General features: G+C 41.3%; 1 protein-coding gene and 1 long non-coding RNA gene across 2 annotated transcripts in view; one reads left to right on the top strand and one right to left on the bottom strand.

Annotated features, from left to right (window-relative positions):
• FGF10 (fibroblast growth factor 10) overlaps window positions 1-20006 on the bottom strand; it is a 146975-nt gene that overhangs the window by 29163 nt on the left and 97806 nt on the right. The gene's annotated exons all lie outside the window — the stretch shown is intronic.
• Window positions 700-10133, top strand: LOC143940944 (uncharacterized). Its single transcript, XR_013263961.1, has 3 exons — window positions 700-830; window positions 9657-9835; window positions 9933-10133. It is a non-coding gene; the product is annotated as an uncharacterized LOC143940944 (long non-coding RNA).

Below are 20006 nucleotides of genomic sequence, written 5' to 3'. Positions count from 1 at the left end.
CATCCCTGTGTGTGTGTGTGTGTGTGTGTGTGTGTGTGTGTGTGTGTGTGTGTGTGTGTGTGTGTGTGTGTGTGTCCAGCCTACCTTTGTCCCGAGCCTCCGTCCCGTGCCTTGCCTCCTTGCCTCCGTCCCGTGCCGTGCCTTGCATCCGTCCCGTGTCGTGCCTTGCCTTGCCCCCGTCCCGTCCCGTCCCGTGCCGTGCCTTGCCTTGCCTCCGTCCCGTGCCCTCTTCGTCGGCGGCCATTGTAAAATTCAAAAGCTGCGCCGCCGCCTTCGCCTGTGATAGGCGGAACACTGAATTTCCCAGCAGCCTGTGTTCCGCCTATCACAGACGTCGTATCATCCTCGTCCGTAGTACGAGGATGATACGATGTCCGTGATAGGCGGAACACAGGCTGCTGGGAAATTCAGTGTTCCGCCTATCACAGGCGAAGGCGGAGCCGGAGGCGCGGCTTTTGAATAGAATGGCCGCTGTCTGTCTGCTCGACACGCTGATCGAGCGGGCAGACAGCGATGACTCGAGTATAAGCCGAGGGGGGCACTTTCAGCCTCAAAAAAGAGGCTGAAAATCTCGGCTTATACTCGAGTATAGGTAATCTCTCCTCTCTGCAAGTCCTGTGATTGGCCCTGCTGTTTACATGTGACATAGGAAGTTACATGGGGCATTTCAGGAAGCTGGAATTAATGCAATGCAGCACAGAATGGATGACGGAGTGAAGATATAGAAGAACAATGGCACACAGAACATGCTGTAAATAGCCGAAAGATATGCACATGCACCTGTAATGTAATGAAAGTGATCCTGGCTCGATTCCAACAGAACGGCAAAGGTTAGGCACAATGTAAAAAGAGCACCATGTAAATTGGTTATAAATTATTTTAATGCAGCAAAGTAATAATGTTGCGTTTACTACCACTTTAAGAGGCTGCCAAGGATATCTTGCAGGCTATGGCCAAAGGGTTGGAATCCATGACAGAAAACCAAAAGAGGTGGAACCCTTGATGCATGGAAGATCATTGTTTGAGGGAACCCAAAAGCCAAGACTAGTCCTCCAGAATGGAGGGGCTGATGTATGTCTGACAAGCCTGCTGTATAGCCGAAAAAAAAGTGTATTTTCAGAAGCAAGCAGTCAGTCGAATCTGGACTGGATAATGCCGACTAGCTAAGCATGATCGTGGTATGTTGCCAGGAACATGAAATGTGCTTAGTCTCAAAAGCCTGTGAGCATTGAGAAACCTGAAACAAATTATGAAAAAATATAAGATAGGAATTTCATCTCTACAGAAAAAGTAGCTGAAAAGAAGAGCTAATAGTGAAACCATGGAAGTTCACAATATTATACAGTCAGTCCCACAAGTAAAGTATGGGACAGATAACAGATTGTAGAATCAAAATCAACTTTAGTCCTGCTAGTGACAAAATATGTATACATAGAACTTTAGGAAAGCTTTTATGAAGTGGATGTAACTTTTTTTATTTTTAGTTTGTGCAATTATTATAGAGGGGTTGGAACTTTGGCCCTCCCCTGGAAATCTCCAATGGGTACACTTATTCTGCTGACAACTGCAGAAGTGGCGATATTAATCACTTTGGAGAGATTTTCCTTTAGGCCTGATTCACACCTATGCAGTTTTAGTGCTTTTTGCATTTTGCAGATTTGTGCTACTGAAGGTGTTCAATAGGAAACCATGTTAGATGCACTGTAGTGCAAATTTGCACTAAAACTGCATAGGTGTGAATCCAGCCTTACTCTCTGTTGAGTCTAATGGTTAGGTAGCGTATGCATTTTCAATGTTCTCTACTAAATCAAAAACTGTAAGAAATAAAAGCAGTTTTAGATATATTTTAGTGTATAAATAATGTACATGCAAATACTGAAAGAAGATGTGGAAAGTAAGATAAAGAGTTCTAAAGCAAAAATAATTGAGTACGGTCCATGATAATCTTTTTCTTTTTTATTTGCATGAACATTCAAATTTCAGGACATGCTTTTGGGGTTTACCACCATCTTCTAATATCCTTAATATTACTTTTTTGGTTTTAAAAGTAACTGGAAGAGACTGACATTTAGCGATTGGACGGGAAGCAATATACTGAGCAATCTTTTGGCTTACATAAAGAAAGTAATCATCATGGACAAAGTGCAATAAAAGTTCACCAAGGGAATAGGTAGCACAGGGATTCCCCATGGACAAAAGGAATGTGAACCAAATAGATCATGTGATGTTAGATGGAAGAGATAAGGACATATTTATCAAGATTAAAAGAAAAAAACAATTTTTCTTTGCTACACATTGCCGAAATTTCTTCTAACTTCATGGTCTCAGGAGTAATTTGTCATAGACATAAGATGAAGACATTAAGTGATTTTTCAGAGAGGCCTGGCAGACCAAAGTGAAAAAAGAACATTGAAAAAGCTAGAAGATTATAAAAGTTGCTGACCTTTTCAGTTACATATGTTTTTTTCCCCTTTTACATTTTTTATTTTAAAAGAAATCAAACTTTTTCCCATTCAAAATAAAAGCCCCGCATTACATCGAACATCATATAACACATAAAACCAGACATGGACCGTTTTTTTTAAACCACTGCACCACAACACACAGATGGTTCACATTTGTGCAATGGAAATATACAATGAGGTGCACTGGCACGTTGAATTAGGGTGCTATTCAACATTAATGTCATCATAGCACCCTGTACCGCCAATCATAATCTTTACAGTAACGCAGTTTTTTACTGTGCAGTTTTTTTCTGGAGTTAACTTTATATGAAATAGCAATTACTTTTATTTACACTTGACCTTCAGGTTCCCATCAGAAAACTGGTAGAACTGGGAATATTCTCAAAAGCAATGACCATGTCCTTGCTAGTAACAAACACACAAAGTCACCACACAATATGATCTGCTTACTAAAGTATTTATTTCCTACCAAAATACAGACATATCTTATGTATTTATCCACCTCTTAGCCCTTGTACACACGGTCGGAGAATCCGTCGGAATGTGTCCTATCGGACCGTGTTGTCGGATAATCCGACTGTGTGTGGTATGCATCGGACTGATTCTGTCGGAATATCTGTCGGACCCAATTTTCCAACATGTTGGAAATATTTCCTGACCAACTGGTTCGATCGGACATACTCCGATCATGTGTAGAGAATCTTGATCGGACCAAGTGCCACGCATGCTCAGATCAAATTCCTACATCAAAGCTATTGGCTACTAGCCTGAATGTAGTCCCATCGTAACGAAATTATGTCATCACGTTCTGAATGATCGGATTTTTCGACAACTTAGTCCAACCGTGTGTATGCAACAGTTTCGGACAAGATCCGACGAACAAAATCCGACGGACAAAATCCGACGGATTTGGTTGTCGAAATCTCCGACCGTGTGTACAGGGGCTTAGAGATTGTTTTCAAAGATAAGTGTCTTAAAACTGGCCAACCATCATCTTCCTGTATGAGGATCTTGGTACCAATCCTTAACCAGATGCCACAACCTTTAACGAGAAATACGTAATGTGGGACCTACTTTTAAACGCTGAGAACTTCTCATAAAAGTGAAGATCTTGCCTACACTAACCAGTCAAAATCAACTATCAGGAGAAAAAAAAGGAAACTTGGCCGCTTGGAGAATTTTTTTGTTTCTTCAGTTTGTATAAAGGTGTCATTGTATTTTAGTAAAAATATAATGATGACCAGAAGCCTGCACAATTGGAGTCGGAGAAGTGTTCTAGACAGTCAGGCCATAATTCTTCATTCACTTCAAGCATGGATTGTGTTACTTTAATATGAACACCAGACTTTCATCTTAAAGGTTTGGTAAAGGTCAACGGGGTCACTCATTAAGCAGAAGTAGGGTTAAGTGTGCAACTACCACTTGGAAACTGCCACTCAGGCTACCACCAGCAGTGTGCATGTCATAGGGAATAATAAGAACGACTACAACTACGAAAGAGTTATAGATAAAAGTCTTAAACTATGGGGTTTACATACATGACAAACTTTACCCAAAAACGGTAGTAAGTAATCTGCCTGTACCTAATCCCACCAATCATCTTCAAATCCAGATGCAGTTTTTTCCCTGACTTGGCTGCCAGTAGGTGGCACCCAGATGGTGAAGCAACAAGATTTTTGGAACATACACAAGGACAAGAAAAGGTGGTTTTTGGTGTTTTCACCTACAAAGTGCCTCTACACTGCTGGACCTAAAAAAGGTCCCCTGCTACCCTGGTAGGGTCCCCTATGAGAGAGTGTTAAAAAGTAGTGGTGCACTGAAATGAAAATTCTAGTGCCGAAACCAAAAATTCAGGATGCACTTGGCCGAAACCGAAACTCACAGTTTTAAAAAAATATAATTTTATAAATAATTCTATTATATTCAACTTTTTAATTATCATGAAGTTAAATAAATATGAATTTATTGTCGGCCATCATCAGCACCTTTTGAAGCGATAGTAAAGATCCTGCTTGCTGCATTTTTGGTGCCTATTTGGTCAGTTAAAAAAACTTACCAAAAATTTACCTCCTCATTGAAATGAATTGAAAACACAGCAAGAACACATCAAAAATGCACCAGTGTTGAATTTTTTATGCATTTTTTAAGTCACAGGACCTATGAAAAACACACCATAAGCACAATAAAATCACAGCAAAATCACACCACAACTGGGAGTGTTTTTGGCAGCTATGATTGGCACCTTTTTTCCTTTCAGCACAATGCTGAAGACCCCATTTTCACCCGATAATTTTTGGTGGCCATAATTTCGGTGCATCACTAGTTGAAAGCGTAGGATCAAAGGGTGCCTGCACAGGTAGTCCAAGCTCTTCTGCATCAAGTGCCACTTAATGGTCACCAAGTGTTCTAACGCACTGGAAAATGTCTATGTGCACTTTGGATACTCAAAAAAGCTTGCCATTACTCAACAGTCTCCATCATTCTCCACATGGCACACATCCAGAGAAAGATCTTATCATCAATATTATTATTTAATAATTATTACATTTATTGGTGTCAATGGAATTTTTTACATGGCCCTACCCACTATCCCAAAATCAAAAATAAACCCCTAATTTTTTAGTGTAGTGATTGTAGTGATTGAAAAGTGCCCTACAGTTATCTTTTGATTTAAAATAAAAATCTCTGCTGTGCTTTATAAGGAGACACCACCACTTAGCCCAAGTGGATAGGCTCCCGAATGTCCCACTGATACAAGTCCAGCTCTGCCCCACCTCTTTTTCATCTGTCGCAGTTAACACCAAAATATCCAGTGTTAGCTGATGTAGGAGCCTTGAGTTAGTAGTGATGTCTGTTCTTTCCTTGCTGTAACGTCTACTTGAACAGCAAGAAATCTACGTACCGCTCGTACATTACCAGGTTACAGGCAACAAGTAGTGGGGGTGACCTGATGTACAACAGTAACACTTAGATGAAAAGGAAGCTCTTCAAAGGAAGACTCTGTGGCATTTATGCATGCTATAGTAAATTTTACATTTTATCTTAGTGTAAATTTACTGATCTGATAGTAAGAAAGTATTTGGTTGGGATAAATATTTCAATATAATCTCAGAAGGCTGTCTTGGCTTATGTGTTTTGGATGACTTTGATCATTAATCATCACCAAATATAAAAAAAAAAAATGCCAAACATTAAAACACCTGTATGACTATAGCTACAAGCTGGCATTTGCTCCACTGTGAAAGTGGCAATTTAGCAAACATTTTATTACTACTACTAAGAAAACATTTAATGGATAATTCCAGAAAAAAAAATATGTTAAAAGTAGTAAAAAGCTTTTTGCCCATGTTGCAGTTTGTCTTTGGATGCACAGTTGGAATGAAAACTTTGTGTTTTATTAAAGTGATATTAAAGCTTAATTTTTTTCTAAATAAAATAATAAACATGTCACACTTACCTGCTCTGTGCAATGGCTTTGCACAGAGTAAGCCCCGATCCTCCCCTTCTGGGGTCCCACAGTGACACCCCTGGCTTCTCTTCAGCAACTGCCCCCATAGAAATCACTTTCTACAGGGGAATTTATTTATTTATTTTTGCAGGCTCGCTCCTGAGCCACCATGTCTGCGTCTATTAACACAGACAGGGCAGCTCGGCTCTGCCCCATCACATAATTTTACTGACAGCAGCAGGAGCCAATGGCATACCTCACAACTTTTTGAGATGGGAGTGAAGGACACCTATCAGTAAAAGTATGCAGGCATAGGACACAATCCTTGCCACGCCCCCTCTTAAAGCAGAATTGTACAAAAAACAAGATTGGTTAAACCCACAAATGTTTTTTTTAACACTACTATTCCTTTATATTGGCTTTTGGAATTTACAAATGCAGCAATTTAGAAAACAGATGAAAGGTTTAGCACTGGAAAACACTTTTTGATAGATAAAAAGTGCATTTTATATACAGCTATATAGATCAGACCAAAATGAGGGACAAATGAGGAGGAATGAGGGACAGAGAGACATTGCTCCAAATCAGGGACAGTCCCTCAAAATCAGGGACGGTTGGGAGCTATGGCCAATGGCTGCTATCAATCTGCCCAGTGAGGAGGGAGAGAGTGGACAGAGCCGCTGCTCTCATGCACAGCGCTGCATTGAAAATGACCTCTTAATGTAAGTAAAACCTTTAGGCTTTAGAACCACTTTAAAAACTGTCACTTACATAACTGTTTTCATAAGCTCTGCAATACAACAAAGCAAAAGAATACTCACCTGTCCTGCTGCATTTACCACTGAACACCACTCTGAGGCTTAGTCTCCTTTCTTTCACACTGGGGCGGTGCAGGCGTCGGCGGTACACTTTTCCGCCGTTTTAGCTGCGGTCTGTGGGCACTAGCGGGGTGGTTTTAACCCCCGCTAACAGCCAAAAAAGGGTTAAAACCACCCGCAAAGCGCCACTGCAGCGGCGCTTTGCCGGCGGTATAGCCGCACTGCTCCATTGATTTCAATGGGTAGGAGCGGTTTAGGAGTGGTGAATACAGCGCTCCTTTCACCACTCCAAAGATGCGGCTAGCAGGACTTTTTTCACCGTCCTGCTAGCGCAGCGCTCCAGTGTGAAAGCCCTCTGGCTTTCACACTGGAGTGAAAGGGGCTGTTTTTTTCAGGCGCTACTTTTAGCGCTGTAGCGCCTGAAAACCGCCCCAGTGTGAAAGGGGCCTAAGTAATACACTGCTGGAGTCCCTTCTGGGGCTGATGCTTCCTGGGTCCCCCACAGCACACATTTATTCTTCCTGTATCCCATAAGAAGTGGAGGTCAGCAGGAAGAAGTTTAGGCCCTCCAGCCCAGTCCCCACCTGAACCTAACCCCTTTGCACCTAATGATAAGACAAATCGAAAAGCCTAAGCATAATTCTGCAACTTTGACATGTGTTAGTAAAGCCGTACATATCATCACAGCTACTTTGTACATCCAGGTGGATTATACCTTGGTTTTGTTTCAGGACAAATCTGGATTTAATTTGGTGGGAAATGGTAATGGATATATCCAGATTTCTATTTTTCCTATTATCAAAATAAAACTGTCCTAAAACAGTAAAAAAAATATATAAACTGCATATTTCTTGGTACTGCTATAACCTTTCATCAAAGAAGAACCCAAATTAAATTCTCTTGCTTTTGATGATTGCAGTGATACCATATATGTGTATGTTTGTTATTGTTTATACCCGTAGTACAGTCCAAAAGCAATAGTGCGCATTTTGCTTTTTTTTATTCTACCTAAACACTGATACTAATTTAAAAAAAAAAGAAAATCCTGTCGAAAAAAAAAATGCTGACCCTGACCTTTGACCCAAACACTAATCCTGGCACCGGCCTAGATCAAACCGTGATCTGGGTATTTTTTTTGCTCTGCCAGGAGAGAGAGATGTAACGTATCTCTCTCCTCCATTCACAGAGAAAGAAAACATGGTGGTGGGCTTCACAGTGGCTGATCACTGTAATGATCAGAGGCTATCACAGTGATCAGGTGACCAAGAATTGAGCGTTAGTACATGGCCCAGGGCTCATGGTGAGATGCCTGTCTCTGTGCTTGGAGTGCATCACACGGTGTGCTTCCAGCACAAAGGGAAATACCCAGATATGCAACCCCACAGAAAAAAGCCCAGTCTAGTGGGGCCACATATTTGTGTTAGGGCAACGTGAAGTCATATACTGCTGATGAAAAATGGTATATAGCAGTTTATAGTTACTAAAATAATTGCATTTCCATGTTCTGTGTACTGTGGGAGATCAGATATATTGAATGCAGGGTCTCGGGTTTAGTAACACCTTAAGAAAGGGCAGTGACACCCAAAAGGGTTGTTCCATTTTTACTATCCTTTGCACCTCAATCTATGAGGAGCAAACTTGGTGTGCAGTGCCTGTCCAGGAATACTTACTGCTCCTGAATGACACCCACTTTTTAAGGAGTTTTAATTTCTGCACGACTTCTGCCAAGAGTCAGCCTGCTACTTGCATTAGAGCCAAAGACTCTTGGCAGGAGTACTGGGGCAGGATACTATGTACACTACCAGCCCCTCACACTAGCCAAGATATGACTGCTTTGCATGGAGAAGCACAGGGACCCAATGATGAGGGTCTAATATAAGTTACGGTATATGATGAAAATGAAAATGTTTTATCCAAAATATGTATCATGTCAATGAGAGGGGGAAAGGAGGAAGAAGCAAAGGCAAAGTATAAGTAGATTAAACTTCAGATTAAAATTATTTTACAAAATTGATATAGCGCCAACAGTTTGTACAGTGCTTTACAATATAAAGAGAGACAGTACAGTTTCAATACAATATTATACAAGATGGTTAGGAGGGCCCTGCTCCTGGGAGCTTTCAATCTAATAGGGAGGGGCAAGTGGAAAAAAAAGGTAATAACTGTGAGGGATGAGCTTATGAAAGAATTCAGTTCAGTTGTTAGTTGGATAGGGGAATAGCTGGTTGGGGAGATAGGCTTCCCTGAAAGGGTGAGTTTTTAGGGATCGCATAAAGGTGGCCAGAGTAGGAGAAAGCCGGACAGAGTGAGGTAGAGAGTTCCAGAGGATGGGAGAGGCTCTGGAGAAGTCCTGGAGATGAGCATGGCATGGATTATTTAGGCACACTTGCATATCTTATTATCTTATTAGCACTTATTCTCATTTTTTTTTTTTTGGATACTGTTGATTTTTCCACACAAGTCCATCTTTCTCCTTTTTTCTTTTCTTACCTTGTCGCCTGCTAGTATCCCCTTGCTATCCTATGTTTTCCACCATCTCCATGTCCCTACCACCCTTGTTCCAGGCCTTACTTAGCTATACATATCTTTATGCCTATACTCATTGATTTTACTTTACTATTTTAGATGCCTGATAAACATATTTGTTTATAGCTTATACGTTTTTTGGACTAATGAGGTTTGTAGGGATACATCACTAGCCACACAATTGTAGTTCACCTCTTTCCCCTCTTTCTTTGTCCACTTTGTCACCTGGTAGTACCCCTCTGTTGTCCTAGGTTTCTAACCATCTTCATGGCCCTACAACCTTTGGCTCAGGCCTTTCATTCATGCATTCATGCATACATGCATACATATCTTTATACCAATATCTATTGATTTTACTCTACTACTTTAGATGCCTGACAAACATACTTATGTTCACAGCCTATACTTTTTATCGACCAACGAGGACCCTAGGGATACATCACTACACCTTTGCCATGCCTGCTCTCCGTTTGGCCCTGGGTGGGGTCCCATTTGATTCTGCCCCCTCAGCTCCCTGGGGAGGCATCTGCTGCCGCCGTCTCGAGGCCGCACACCTGGAGCCATGGCCAAGCTCAGTGGTAAGTATGGGGGGGGGCCTACAACCCCTCCTACCCTGTGCCTTTATAACCAATACTGTGCTATATTGCCAAACATATATATTTTTGTTCATCCTAGGTACATTGTTACACACATCCACCCCTGAAGAGCGAGCTGGATCTTACGAAACTAGTCGGGTAGTATGATGCCCGTGTACCATGTACTACTTCTACATTTATGTACCAATACTCCTTGTTTATATATTTTTTTAATTGGCAACCGTTGGTGTTATTTATCCATGTAAACAATTGTATTTGAATAAACCATATACTATATCTACTACTGCTATGTTTACTGGCGGAAACAGTACCCACTTCATTTAAAGTCCCAGGGCGAATCCTTTGTTGTTTGTTATATGTTACAGGGATGGAAGTGTGTCACTGGGGACACCAGACCTTTTCCTTTATCTCTAGCATTGGAGGAGCAGACAAGAAAGCTAGAGAGCAGGAGGTCTTCGAAGGAAATGAGAGGATGGTTTGGGTAATAACTTGGCACAACGACACACAAGGCCTTTTTTTGCCTTGTTCACGTGTTGAAACCACATTGACCATTGGAGCTAAACACCGGGAGTTTGAAAAGGTTCTAAAAAATAATTGCAGGTGATATCACAGTCAGTGGGAAATTCTGACACCAATATCCTCTGCACCAGTAAAAAAAAAAAAAAAAGGGATTCTCTTAGTGTGTAGCACATCACTGACTGCTTATTCTTAGTGATGGCATACATTGGTCACCAGTCACAATCACCAGTAATTTATTCTTCTGTGGAAAAAAAGGGGGGAATCTTTTCATCTCCCTGCACCACACCTGCTTGTTTGCCAGAATGGGCAGATCAGCATTTAGCAAAGATGGGCAGGCCCCCCAACGGGCTCTGCTTGTTATGGGTTATATTAACTTATTTTAGCAAGTGTTGTTGGACATAGGTTTCAGCTGTATTTTCCTGACATACAGTACGATTAAGAAAAATAAACAATTTGTTACTTATTTGCATGACTGGAAGAAATATGGAAATCTTGCACAATATGTTCTTAATCTATTAGGAATTCAGTCAGAACAATAAAAGAGGCCCAAGTATCAGGATGGGATGTCTTCATCATTTTTAGGATGTTTTGGAACGTTCAACCAATAAGAAAGCAAGCATAAAAACTACCTTTATATTAAAGAGTACAGAGTAAAAAATCAGCCAGCTGGTTGTATTAAAAGGAAAAGCATGTAGGGTGGCCTACATCAAACGCATAACACATTGCTAAGGTCAGGCTTTCCCTTAGTGAACTCTCCCTCCTGACTGGTTGAGACACAGCATCAGCGCCATTGGCTTCCGCTACTGTCAATCATACTCAGTTAGCCAATCAGAAGAGAGTAATGAGGTGGAGCCAAACTGCAGCTCCGTGTCTGAATGTATAGACGGATCTGCAGCTCAGCTCAGATGACCCCCATAGCAAGCCGCTTGCTCTGGGGGTTCTTGACAGGAGGGAGGGGCCAGGAGCTCCAGCCAGGGACCCGAGAAGAGAAGGATCTGGGCTGCTATGTGCAAAACTACTGCACAGAGCAGATAAGTATAACATGTTTGTTATTTTATTAGAAAAAAAAAAAAAAGACATTACAATCACGTTAAGGCAATTCTCAATAGAATAAACATCTATTATAATATTTGGGTTTTCACGGTGACATGGGAGCTCAGTTTCTCTTACAAAGTTGAACTTCAGTCCATAGTTATTCTGGTTAAAAAATATATGTCCATCCTGTTTAAACAACATAAGTCCTGCATGCTTCATCTTTGATGTACTTTCAGAAAATGCACAGTCTAAAAGAAGTGAATGGAAACCATGTGTGAAACCATAGTGCAACGATGTGAACTTGGCCTTTAAACTTAGACATTATACACACATCGATTTGATTGTTTACAACAAGCTGATCTCTTTTACAACTCTTTAAAGCTGAATGAATGAAGGATTTCATTTTTTAAAGTGTACCTAAACCCAAGAACATAATGCAATATACTACAGCCTACCAGTAACTGTGATGTCTGTATTAGTTTTTCGAATTCAGCCTAGTAAGCAGGTGCAGGTAACTAGTCTGCCGCTAGGTGACTTTGCCCCAAAATAGCGTGTAATAATTAATTATGAAAGTGGGTATTAGGTCTCATTTTGGAAATAGTGATGTAATGGGTGTAGTCATTGCCCATATAAAAGCAAGGATAGGAGTAGCTCTAGTGGGTTGGAGCATGAGAGCCAAACACTACACACATCCGCAGATATAGTGAGCTACTGCACTGGGCCTGAACAGGGCAAAGGGCCCTGGGTGAGATAGTTCAATACACAGAAGAGTTGACTGGAGTCATCTTGTCTCACTAAATATGGACTAAATGGACTGGAAACATGGTCTAACTGGATTGGTAGTGGGATTCAGAAGGCCTTTTAGGCCAGGCCAAGTGTTCTCTGCCATGAGTACTAATACCCCTGGGACTTCTAGTCACCCCTGGGTGTGTACAAACTAGAGGAGCAACTGCAGCAGCCCTGTCTCTGGAAGGACATGAAGGGCGTCATGAGCTGAATACATAGAGCCTAATGAGCAAGTCAAAGACCTCTGCATAATAATGGCCCTGGGAGTGAGAGAGAGACATTTGGGAGCTGGGTTCCAACACAGTAGTGTTCCCAAGGATAGGTGAGGGATGTTAAGGGAAGATGGCTTAACAGTGGTTTGCAATGTGAGGCTTTCACATTTGACTGCTGTGGACCGTCCACTACATGTGATTTGGGAAGTATGCCAAGCGACACCAGATAGTATGTCTGTGTGATGTTAATGTGTATGCCATCACTAAAGAAAAAACATAAAGCGCAGACACTATTGTGTGGACATTACTTTCTTGTGAAAATAAAGTCTGATGGCTGGGGATATTGTGAGAAGGCTTATGGCAAAGACTTAAAGTGGAAGTCCATGCTAAAACTAAAATCCCTGCATCTATAGACACCCACGATCTAACACTAACCTATCTAGCCCTGTAAAGAAAAAAAGAGTATACATACTGAAGGTGATCCGACCCGATCTCAAGTGGCGGAAGCTCTGCAGAGAACACGGCCGATAACGGCTGTGAAATGAATGGGGAGTGATGTCACCCATAGACTTACTATGGGGCTACTGTTGTCGGATGTGTCCTCTGCACCGCCTCCACAGCGAAGCCGCAGATGACAGCTCAGCGTGGGATCAGGTTGGATCGCCTGCCAAAAAGGTATGTATGCTGATTTTTTTTTACAGTGTTAGATAGGTTAGTGTTAGATAATGGGTATCTATGGATGCAGGGATTTTAGTTTTAGCATGGACTTCTACGTTAAGCACAATATGGCAGAGGCTTTGGGCTATAGCAGTGAGTTGTCAGTGGAGCGGAAGCTTGAGAAATTTAGCACAAACTCTCGGTCAATCAGAAGCCCCTTACAGAATTTTTCCTTTATTTTCCTCTGGTCATCCATGTAACACATGTCCTGTCATAGGGTGATAAGGTTCACACACCATACAGTATCTATGAAGGAGTATAGGCACAATAGAGTACATAGAAAGCTCTCATGGACTGCAGTCAACCCCCCCTCCCGTACACACATACACCCACTCTCCTCATCTCCGTTTAAAAGGGATAAGGGGTTTTGTAGTTCACAGACGCATCCTCAATAGTTTACAATTGCATCTGAAAAGTGATCAGAATGCGGACTGCTTTCTAGAAGAGCAGCAGCAGCAGAAGAGCTAAACCTAGCCTTAAGGCTGGCCATAGAAGGGTAGAAGGCTTTCTGAGCATACCGGGCACTAAGGCATCCTTTTATCCTTGACTTCTCCGAGACTTGGCTGATGACATAAGTGGGAAGCATCCGGCTTTCTCCGTGGAAAATGGAACAGATACCTTGAGCCTCTTAAGTCAGCAACAGTCCATATTCAGGCCAAGTACCCTCAGAGAAAGTCTAAAATGACTTTCCTCTGATGATAATCTTCACATACATACCCATTTTAACTTTCTGTCCAGTAATCTCATTAATGGACATGGCAAACAATATCTGATGTGCCTTGTTTAGCCTAAGATGGTTGATAACAATGACTGAAAGGAGAAACTTGGCTTAACAGTTTGTAAATGATATATTTAGCACTAGATTTAATCTATGCAATTATGGTGATAGAATCACTTTAAAGAAGGATTGATGAGGCAGGGACACAATTAAAAGGCATTATTTATTCAGCAGCCAGTAGTTTATTTATTTATCCTGACACTTAGTCCCAGATAAGAGAGCCGCTTGCGCGATGTGAGCCTGATCTTTCTAGAAGAACACAATTTCCTATAGGATCAGGTTCCATTTCCACAGGACAGGTAAGATAATAGCGCTCCCTCCCCAGCCTCGGGTTTAAACTGAAACACACATGCAAGAAAAGGAAGGGCAACCCAAGATAACATTTGAAATGTGCAGTGATCAGACATGGCACATGTCCGATACAAAGGAACTCAATGAGAGATTTGGGGAGATCATTTGGAGCTGCTTACACCAGTGAATTTTGATAATGCATAGGTGGTTATCATGTCTCTCCAACCAAACCAAGATTTCCATTTTGGTGGATTTGGTTTTTATTTAGGGCTTATTTGCACCAAGCAGCTCCACTAGAACACAGGTGCTGGTGTGCAGTTGAATGATAGAGTTTTCATTTTCTTTTTAAATGCACATCTTACTGATATCTCACAATGTTCTTTCTATCAGCTGCAGCACAGTGCAATGAGGTCATTTATATATAATGAATTCCTTGCGCTCACTGTCAATAACCAATATATTGTGCGCAGCTGGAAAACTCAAAGTCAAAAAGTTAACTTTCCAATAACTCTATAACAAAATGTGCCACGTCACACAAAAAAAAAAAAATAATAATAATCATACATTACTAAATAATCAGCATTAATAAATACATAGAGTGATTGCTGTGAACAAGTCCTTAGAGTTAAAAAACTTGCAACGCATTGAAATAAATGTTCAAAAACCATTTGTTATCTTGTCAACATAGACGTGCGCACAAGGTATGCCAGATGTGCCTGGGCACACCCTAATCACCCTGCGTGGTGCAGATGCCCCTTGTTTAAACCCCTGATATTTCACCAAAGCTCCCTAACAGGGCTCCTATAAAATGTGTAATAAAAGAAAAAAGAAAAATTAAATAGTAAAAAATAATAAAAATAAAAACTACTGGCACCATCCACTATGTGTTTGAGATTTGAGGTGCACACCCTAATGCAGTAGGCTATGCACACCTATGCTCCTCAATGTTCCAATTTACATTGTGGCCCTGTATTAGGCCCTGCTAAATGTCTGGCCTGTCAGTGCATGTGATGAATTCACATGCATCCAGCCTGCGGACATTTTAACCTGATTGGCTTTCTTGGGAAAGAAGCCGCTCAGCTGTTATCCCAAGCAGCGGGAGGGAATGCCCCCCCTGCCACTTTCTGCGTCCTGCCCAGGCTCTCCTGTCTCATCAGGGGGACTGAGCAATCAGCCAACACGTCCGCCGGCTGGCCAGAGACGCGGACAAAGCTGGAATTGCCTTCAATCGGGTTTCGGATCTAGTAACCCAGAGTGGTGTCATCACATTACGTCCAGTTTACAAAAGACTTAAAGCAGGGGTTGACAAATTTGCTTGGAATCTAGGAGCCAGCTTAAAAAGTTAGGAGCCAGGTCCGTGACGACGATCCGGACCTGTCCCTGGCCTGACATGGAGACAAGTGAGGGGAAGATAGCAGCGCCGTTGCCGCCCCCCCCCGTCTCCAAGTCATTGCCCATAGCTCTTAGAGGGACATTTTATTTATTTTTTTCAAATGACAATTTTTTTTTCAATTGCATTTTAGTGTAAATATGAGATGTGAGGTCTCTCTGACCCCGGATCTCATATTTAAGAGGACCTGTCATGCTTTTTCTATTACAAGGGATTTTTACATTCCTTGTAATAAGAATAAAAGTGACACAACATTTTTTTTAAAAGAACAGTGAAAAAAAAAAAAAGTTAAAATAAAGCAGAAAAAATAATAATTTTTAAACGCGCCCTGTCCTGCCCGCATATAAAATCGGTGTTCGAACCACACATAGGAGGTAGCGCCGTGATCGGTAGAGCGAGAGCAATAATTCTACCCCAGACCTCCTCTGTAACTCAAAACGTGCAACCTGTAGAATTTTTTTAAACGTCGCCTATGCAGATTTTAAAGGGTAAAAGTTTGTCGCCATTCCATGAGCGGGTGCAATTTTGAAGCGTGACAAGTTGGGTATCAATTTACTCAGCGTAACATTATCTTTCACAATATAAAAAATAATTGGGCTAACTTTACTGTTGTCTTATTTTTTTATTAACTAAATTATTTTTCCCAACAAAAGTGCGCTTGTAAGTCCGCTGCACAAATACGGTGTGACAGACAGTATTGCAACAACCACCATTTTATTCTCTAGGGTGTTAGAATAAAAAATATATATAATGTTTAGGGGGTTCTAAATAAAGGGAAGAAAAGGCAGGTAATATAATACATGTAGAGGAATCTTCATTAACATTGCTGATTTGTCATACCAACGGCGACCACAAGAGGGCGCCAGATTCCATAAGGAATCATAGGACCGCAGAAGGCCTCAAAGCCGCGGCCTAAATTTTCGGCCGCCGGCGGAACGGCCCGACGCGATCACGCTGGGGGGGTCCACAGACACAGGATACCCCCAGCTGTGCTGCCCCAGGCGCGAGGTCGCTATTTCTAGTCGCCAATGCGACCTGGCGACCGGGTTTTGTCGAGCCCTGACTTAAAGGCACCAAAACTTAAAAAAATACAGTATTCAAACTTGGGGTTTTGAATGCTTTTAAGTGCAAAGAAGGGATTTGGATCTTATGGACTCCCGATTCCTCCATAAAGAGTACCTGTCACTGCCTATTACTGTCACAAGGGATGTTTACATTCTGTCTGACAGCAATAAAAGTTTTTTTAATATTTTTTAAAGGGACAGTGTAAAAATAAACAAATCATTATCTTAATTTGTTAGCAGGTGAATGCGGCCCTTCATGCACTCACATACATTGCATCCGGCCCTTAAGTGGAAAAAGGTTTCTGACCCCTGGCCTAGGCACTCCTGTACTGTAGCCACATAGCTGTATATCTGCATTGCGAGCTCATCTAAAGCACTGCTGCCACTGACTGTCTCAGGAGGTATAGAGTGAGATTTGTTGATGTCACTATTGTGCTGGTTACTGTTCTCCTTGCTGGAGAGGAAGCTGGACATGAAAACCTGCAGCACAAGGATCTCCCTGCTTATACCTCATTTATTCTTTTCAATAACGTTTATTATTTTTAAAAGAAAGTGTACAAAACATTGTGGGGTTGACACATAAGTACAAACTTCCCCCTAGCACAGTGGTCTCCAAACTGTGGCCGAGGGCCAGATATGACACTTTTCTTGCCTTTGTCCGGGCCTTGAAGCACTATTCCTGCTACTGACACCAGCATTGTATCTGCAACCTACAATCCATGGTTGCAGGAAAGAAATTTGCTCCGTGTATGACCGACCTAATGCCTGGTACACATGATGTGATTATCGTACAACTGATTATCCTTTTTTTTTTTTGCATGCTAATCTCATATCGAAAAAGAAAAGTTTACTAAAGTTCCGAAAATTTTCCTACGACAGATTAAAAATTCGGAAGTGACGTGTTCAAGAGATTCATGTGTTGTAGTGTATTTGTATTGTATTTGGGAATGACAACTGTACTGATTAAACTAAAATTGTACGATCATATGAACTGTCATGATCAGCTCTCAATAGCGCTATACTAACGATCAGATTATTGCATGATAGCTTCAAAAAGTGGTATTTTTTGTACAAATTTTCTGTTCATGTGTAGGGGCCTTTAAGTAATTGTAAAATATCACCTTGTAAAACAACTTATTCTGTTTAAAATAGAAATGAAATGCAAAACATTTGTGTATAGATATAAAAAAAACATTATAAATATATATTTTTCCCTTTTTTGATAAGTGATCTCATTCCCTCTGTTCTCAGCTGCAAGCAGGACACTGAGCTTCCCAGTGAATGGCTGTGCAGTGGGGGGTGTCAGGACAAGTCTGATTATTGGAGGAGTGTACACTGAGTTCTCAGCATAGCTAGAGAACTGACCACAGCGTCCTCTCCTGCTTAGGCCGCGTACACACGGGCGGACTGTTCGCCCAACTTTGTCCGCTGAACAGTGTTTCAGCGGACAGTCCGCTCGTGTGTGGGCTTCAGCGGACAGTTTCAGCGGACAGTCTGACGAACAAAGTTTTTCGGAATTTCCGTAAGACTGTCCGCTGAAACTTGGTTTGAGCGGACAGTCCGCTCGTGTGTAGGCTTGTTCGAGAAACTAAGTCTCGCGCATGCTCAGAAAGAATTTACACGGCGAAGGTTGCATTGCAGTGTATTGGACTTCGAATCTCTCGTCCCGTCGTACGTGCCGTTCACGTCATCGCGCAAGTTTTCAGCGGACTGTTCGTTCGTCGTGTGTGGTCAAGTCCGTTCATGCTAATTTTGAACGGACTGTTTGTCAAACTGTTTGACAAACCTAGTTGGGCGGACAGTCCGCGCGTGTGTACGCGGCCTTAGTGTTGTCAGTTTTTTATTAGGAAAGCAGAGGGACTGGCAGGAATACCAGGGATTTAAAAAAAAGGAAGAAATACAAAGAGAGTAGGATACTTCCTCATACAAGTACATGGTATAGCATGTACATATCAGGAATATAAAGTAACAAACGCTTTATGTCAGATCAGCTTCGGGAAGAAGACATGAAATACCGGTGACTAGTCCTACTTGCCATTTTTGGGCACATCTTCCACATTTCAGGTTTTCTTTAACTGAGCAACAGCTGGTAGAACATAATACAGAGCAGTTATAGAACATTACATTTCACAAAAACCATGCATGTCTAATACACCTTTAGATTTGCTATTTACCTTCCAAGCATGAACCCACAGTATTACATTTATGGTGTCATTCAGCAGCCGTTCTTCGATATCCAGATTTGAAAGGAAAATGAAATTGCTCAGAGCTGGCTGACATCACAAGCCACATATTGTTTTGCTTATGTGACAAACTTAGTGAGCAAGGAATGTTTTGTTCGGGCATATGGGAACCAGCACAAATTAAATAGTAACACAATAGGAGGTACAGGCAGCACCCACCCATTGTTAAAAAGTAGGGAGGGGAACAAACTTTAAAGGGAAATACAAACTATAGAACTTTCATGAAACATGATGTTGACCTAATTATGTGACTTGCACGATAAAGGCCATGTCTCTAAGGAAATCTCTTGTCTTTTCCTCTACTTACATATTAGCCTGAAAAAAGCAAGAGGTTAGTATATCTGGATTTTATAATTATATTGTGAAAATTAGAAATAAAGCATGACATGGTCATGATATAATTGTATAGCAATGTACACAAACCATGGACACCATATCCCCAACATGATCACTGAACATTATCATAATAATGTATAAGTATATAACATTTTACTCATTCACAGAACACCTAGCCCCAGCATGACCTGCACACACATGCAACTTAAAATGACAAACATGTGCCTTAATTAACCTATAATTCTCAAAGGGACTTCATCATGAAGCCAAAAATTCCAGGTGATTATGTACCTACTAATATTCTGAGATTAGGAGGGACATCTTGTGGAACAAAGTACGTAAGGAAAAGACACAACCTGACCACCCATGCCATAACCTCAGTTACAATGTCCGCAATACACTAATAAGCAAAAAATATGGGTCAAACCTGGAGTTGCACCGATACCACTTTTTTTAAGACAAGTGCCTATCCTGTTTTTCAAGTACTCGCTGATACAGATTACTTTTTTTAAAGTCAAGTGACAGTGGCACTAATATGCAGTACTGATGGGTACTGATAGGTGACACTGATGAGGCGTGGGCTGTGTCAGTCATTTTTTATTTATTTTTACAATTTTATTTATTTAATTATTTTTTTTTTTTTACACCTCCCCTTTGAGACAGGAAAAGGGACCGAGGTCACAGATTCCTCAGTCCCTTTCTCTGCAGCCTAAGCTGTACTGAAGATGAATGGACAGGAGACAGAAGCTCCTGTTCATTCGTAAACTGAAGCTTTGTAAACA

The sequence above is a fragment of the Lithobates pipiens genome, unplaced genomic scaffold (genome assembly GCF_037356315.1).
Source record: "Lithobates pipiens isolate NorthernLeopardFrog02 unplaced genomic scaffold, aLitPip1_a1.2 Scaffold_3, whole genome shotgun sequence".
NCBI lineage: Eukaryota > Metazoa > Chordata > Amphibia > Anura > Ranidae > Lithobates > Lithobates pipiens.
The sequence above is the reverse complement of the archived record's forward strand: the minus strand, read 5'-3'. Positions and strand labels throughout refer to the sequence as shown.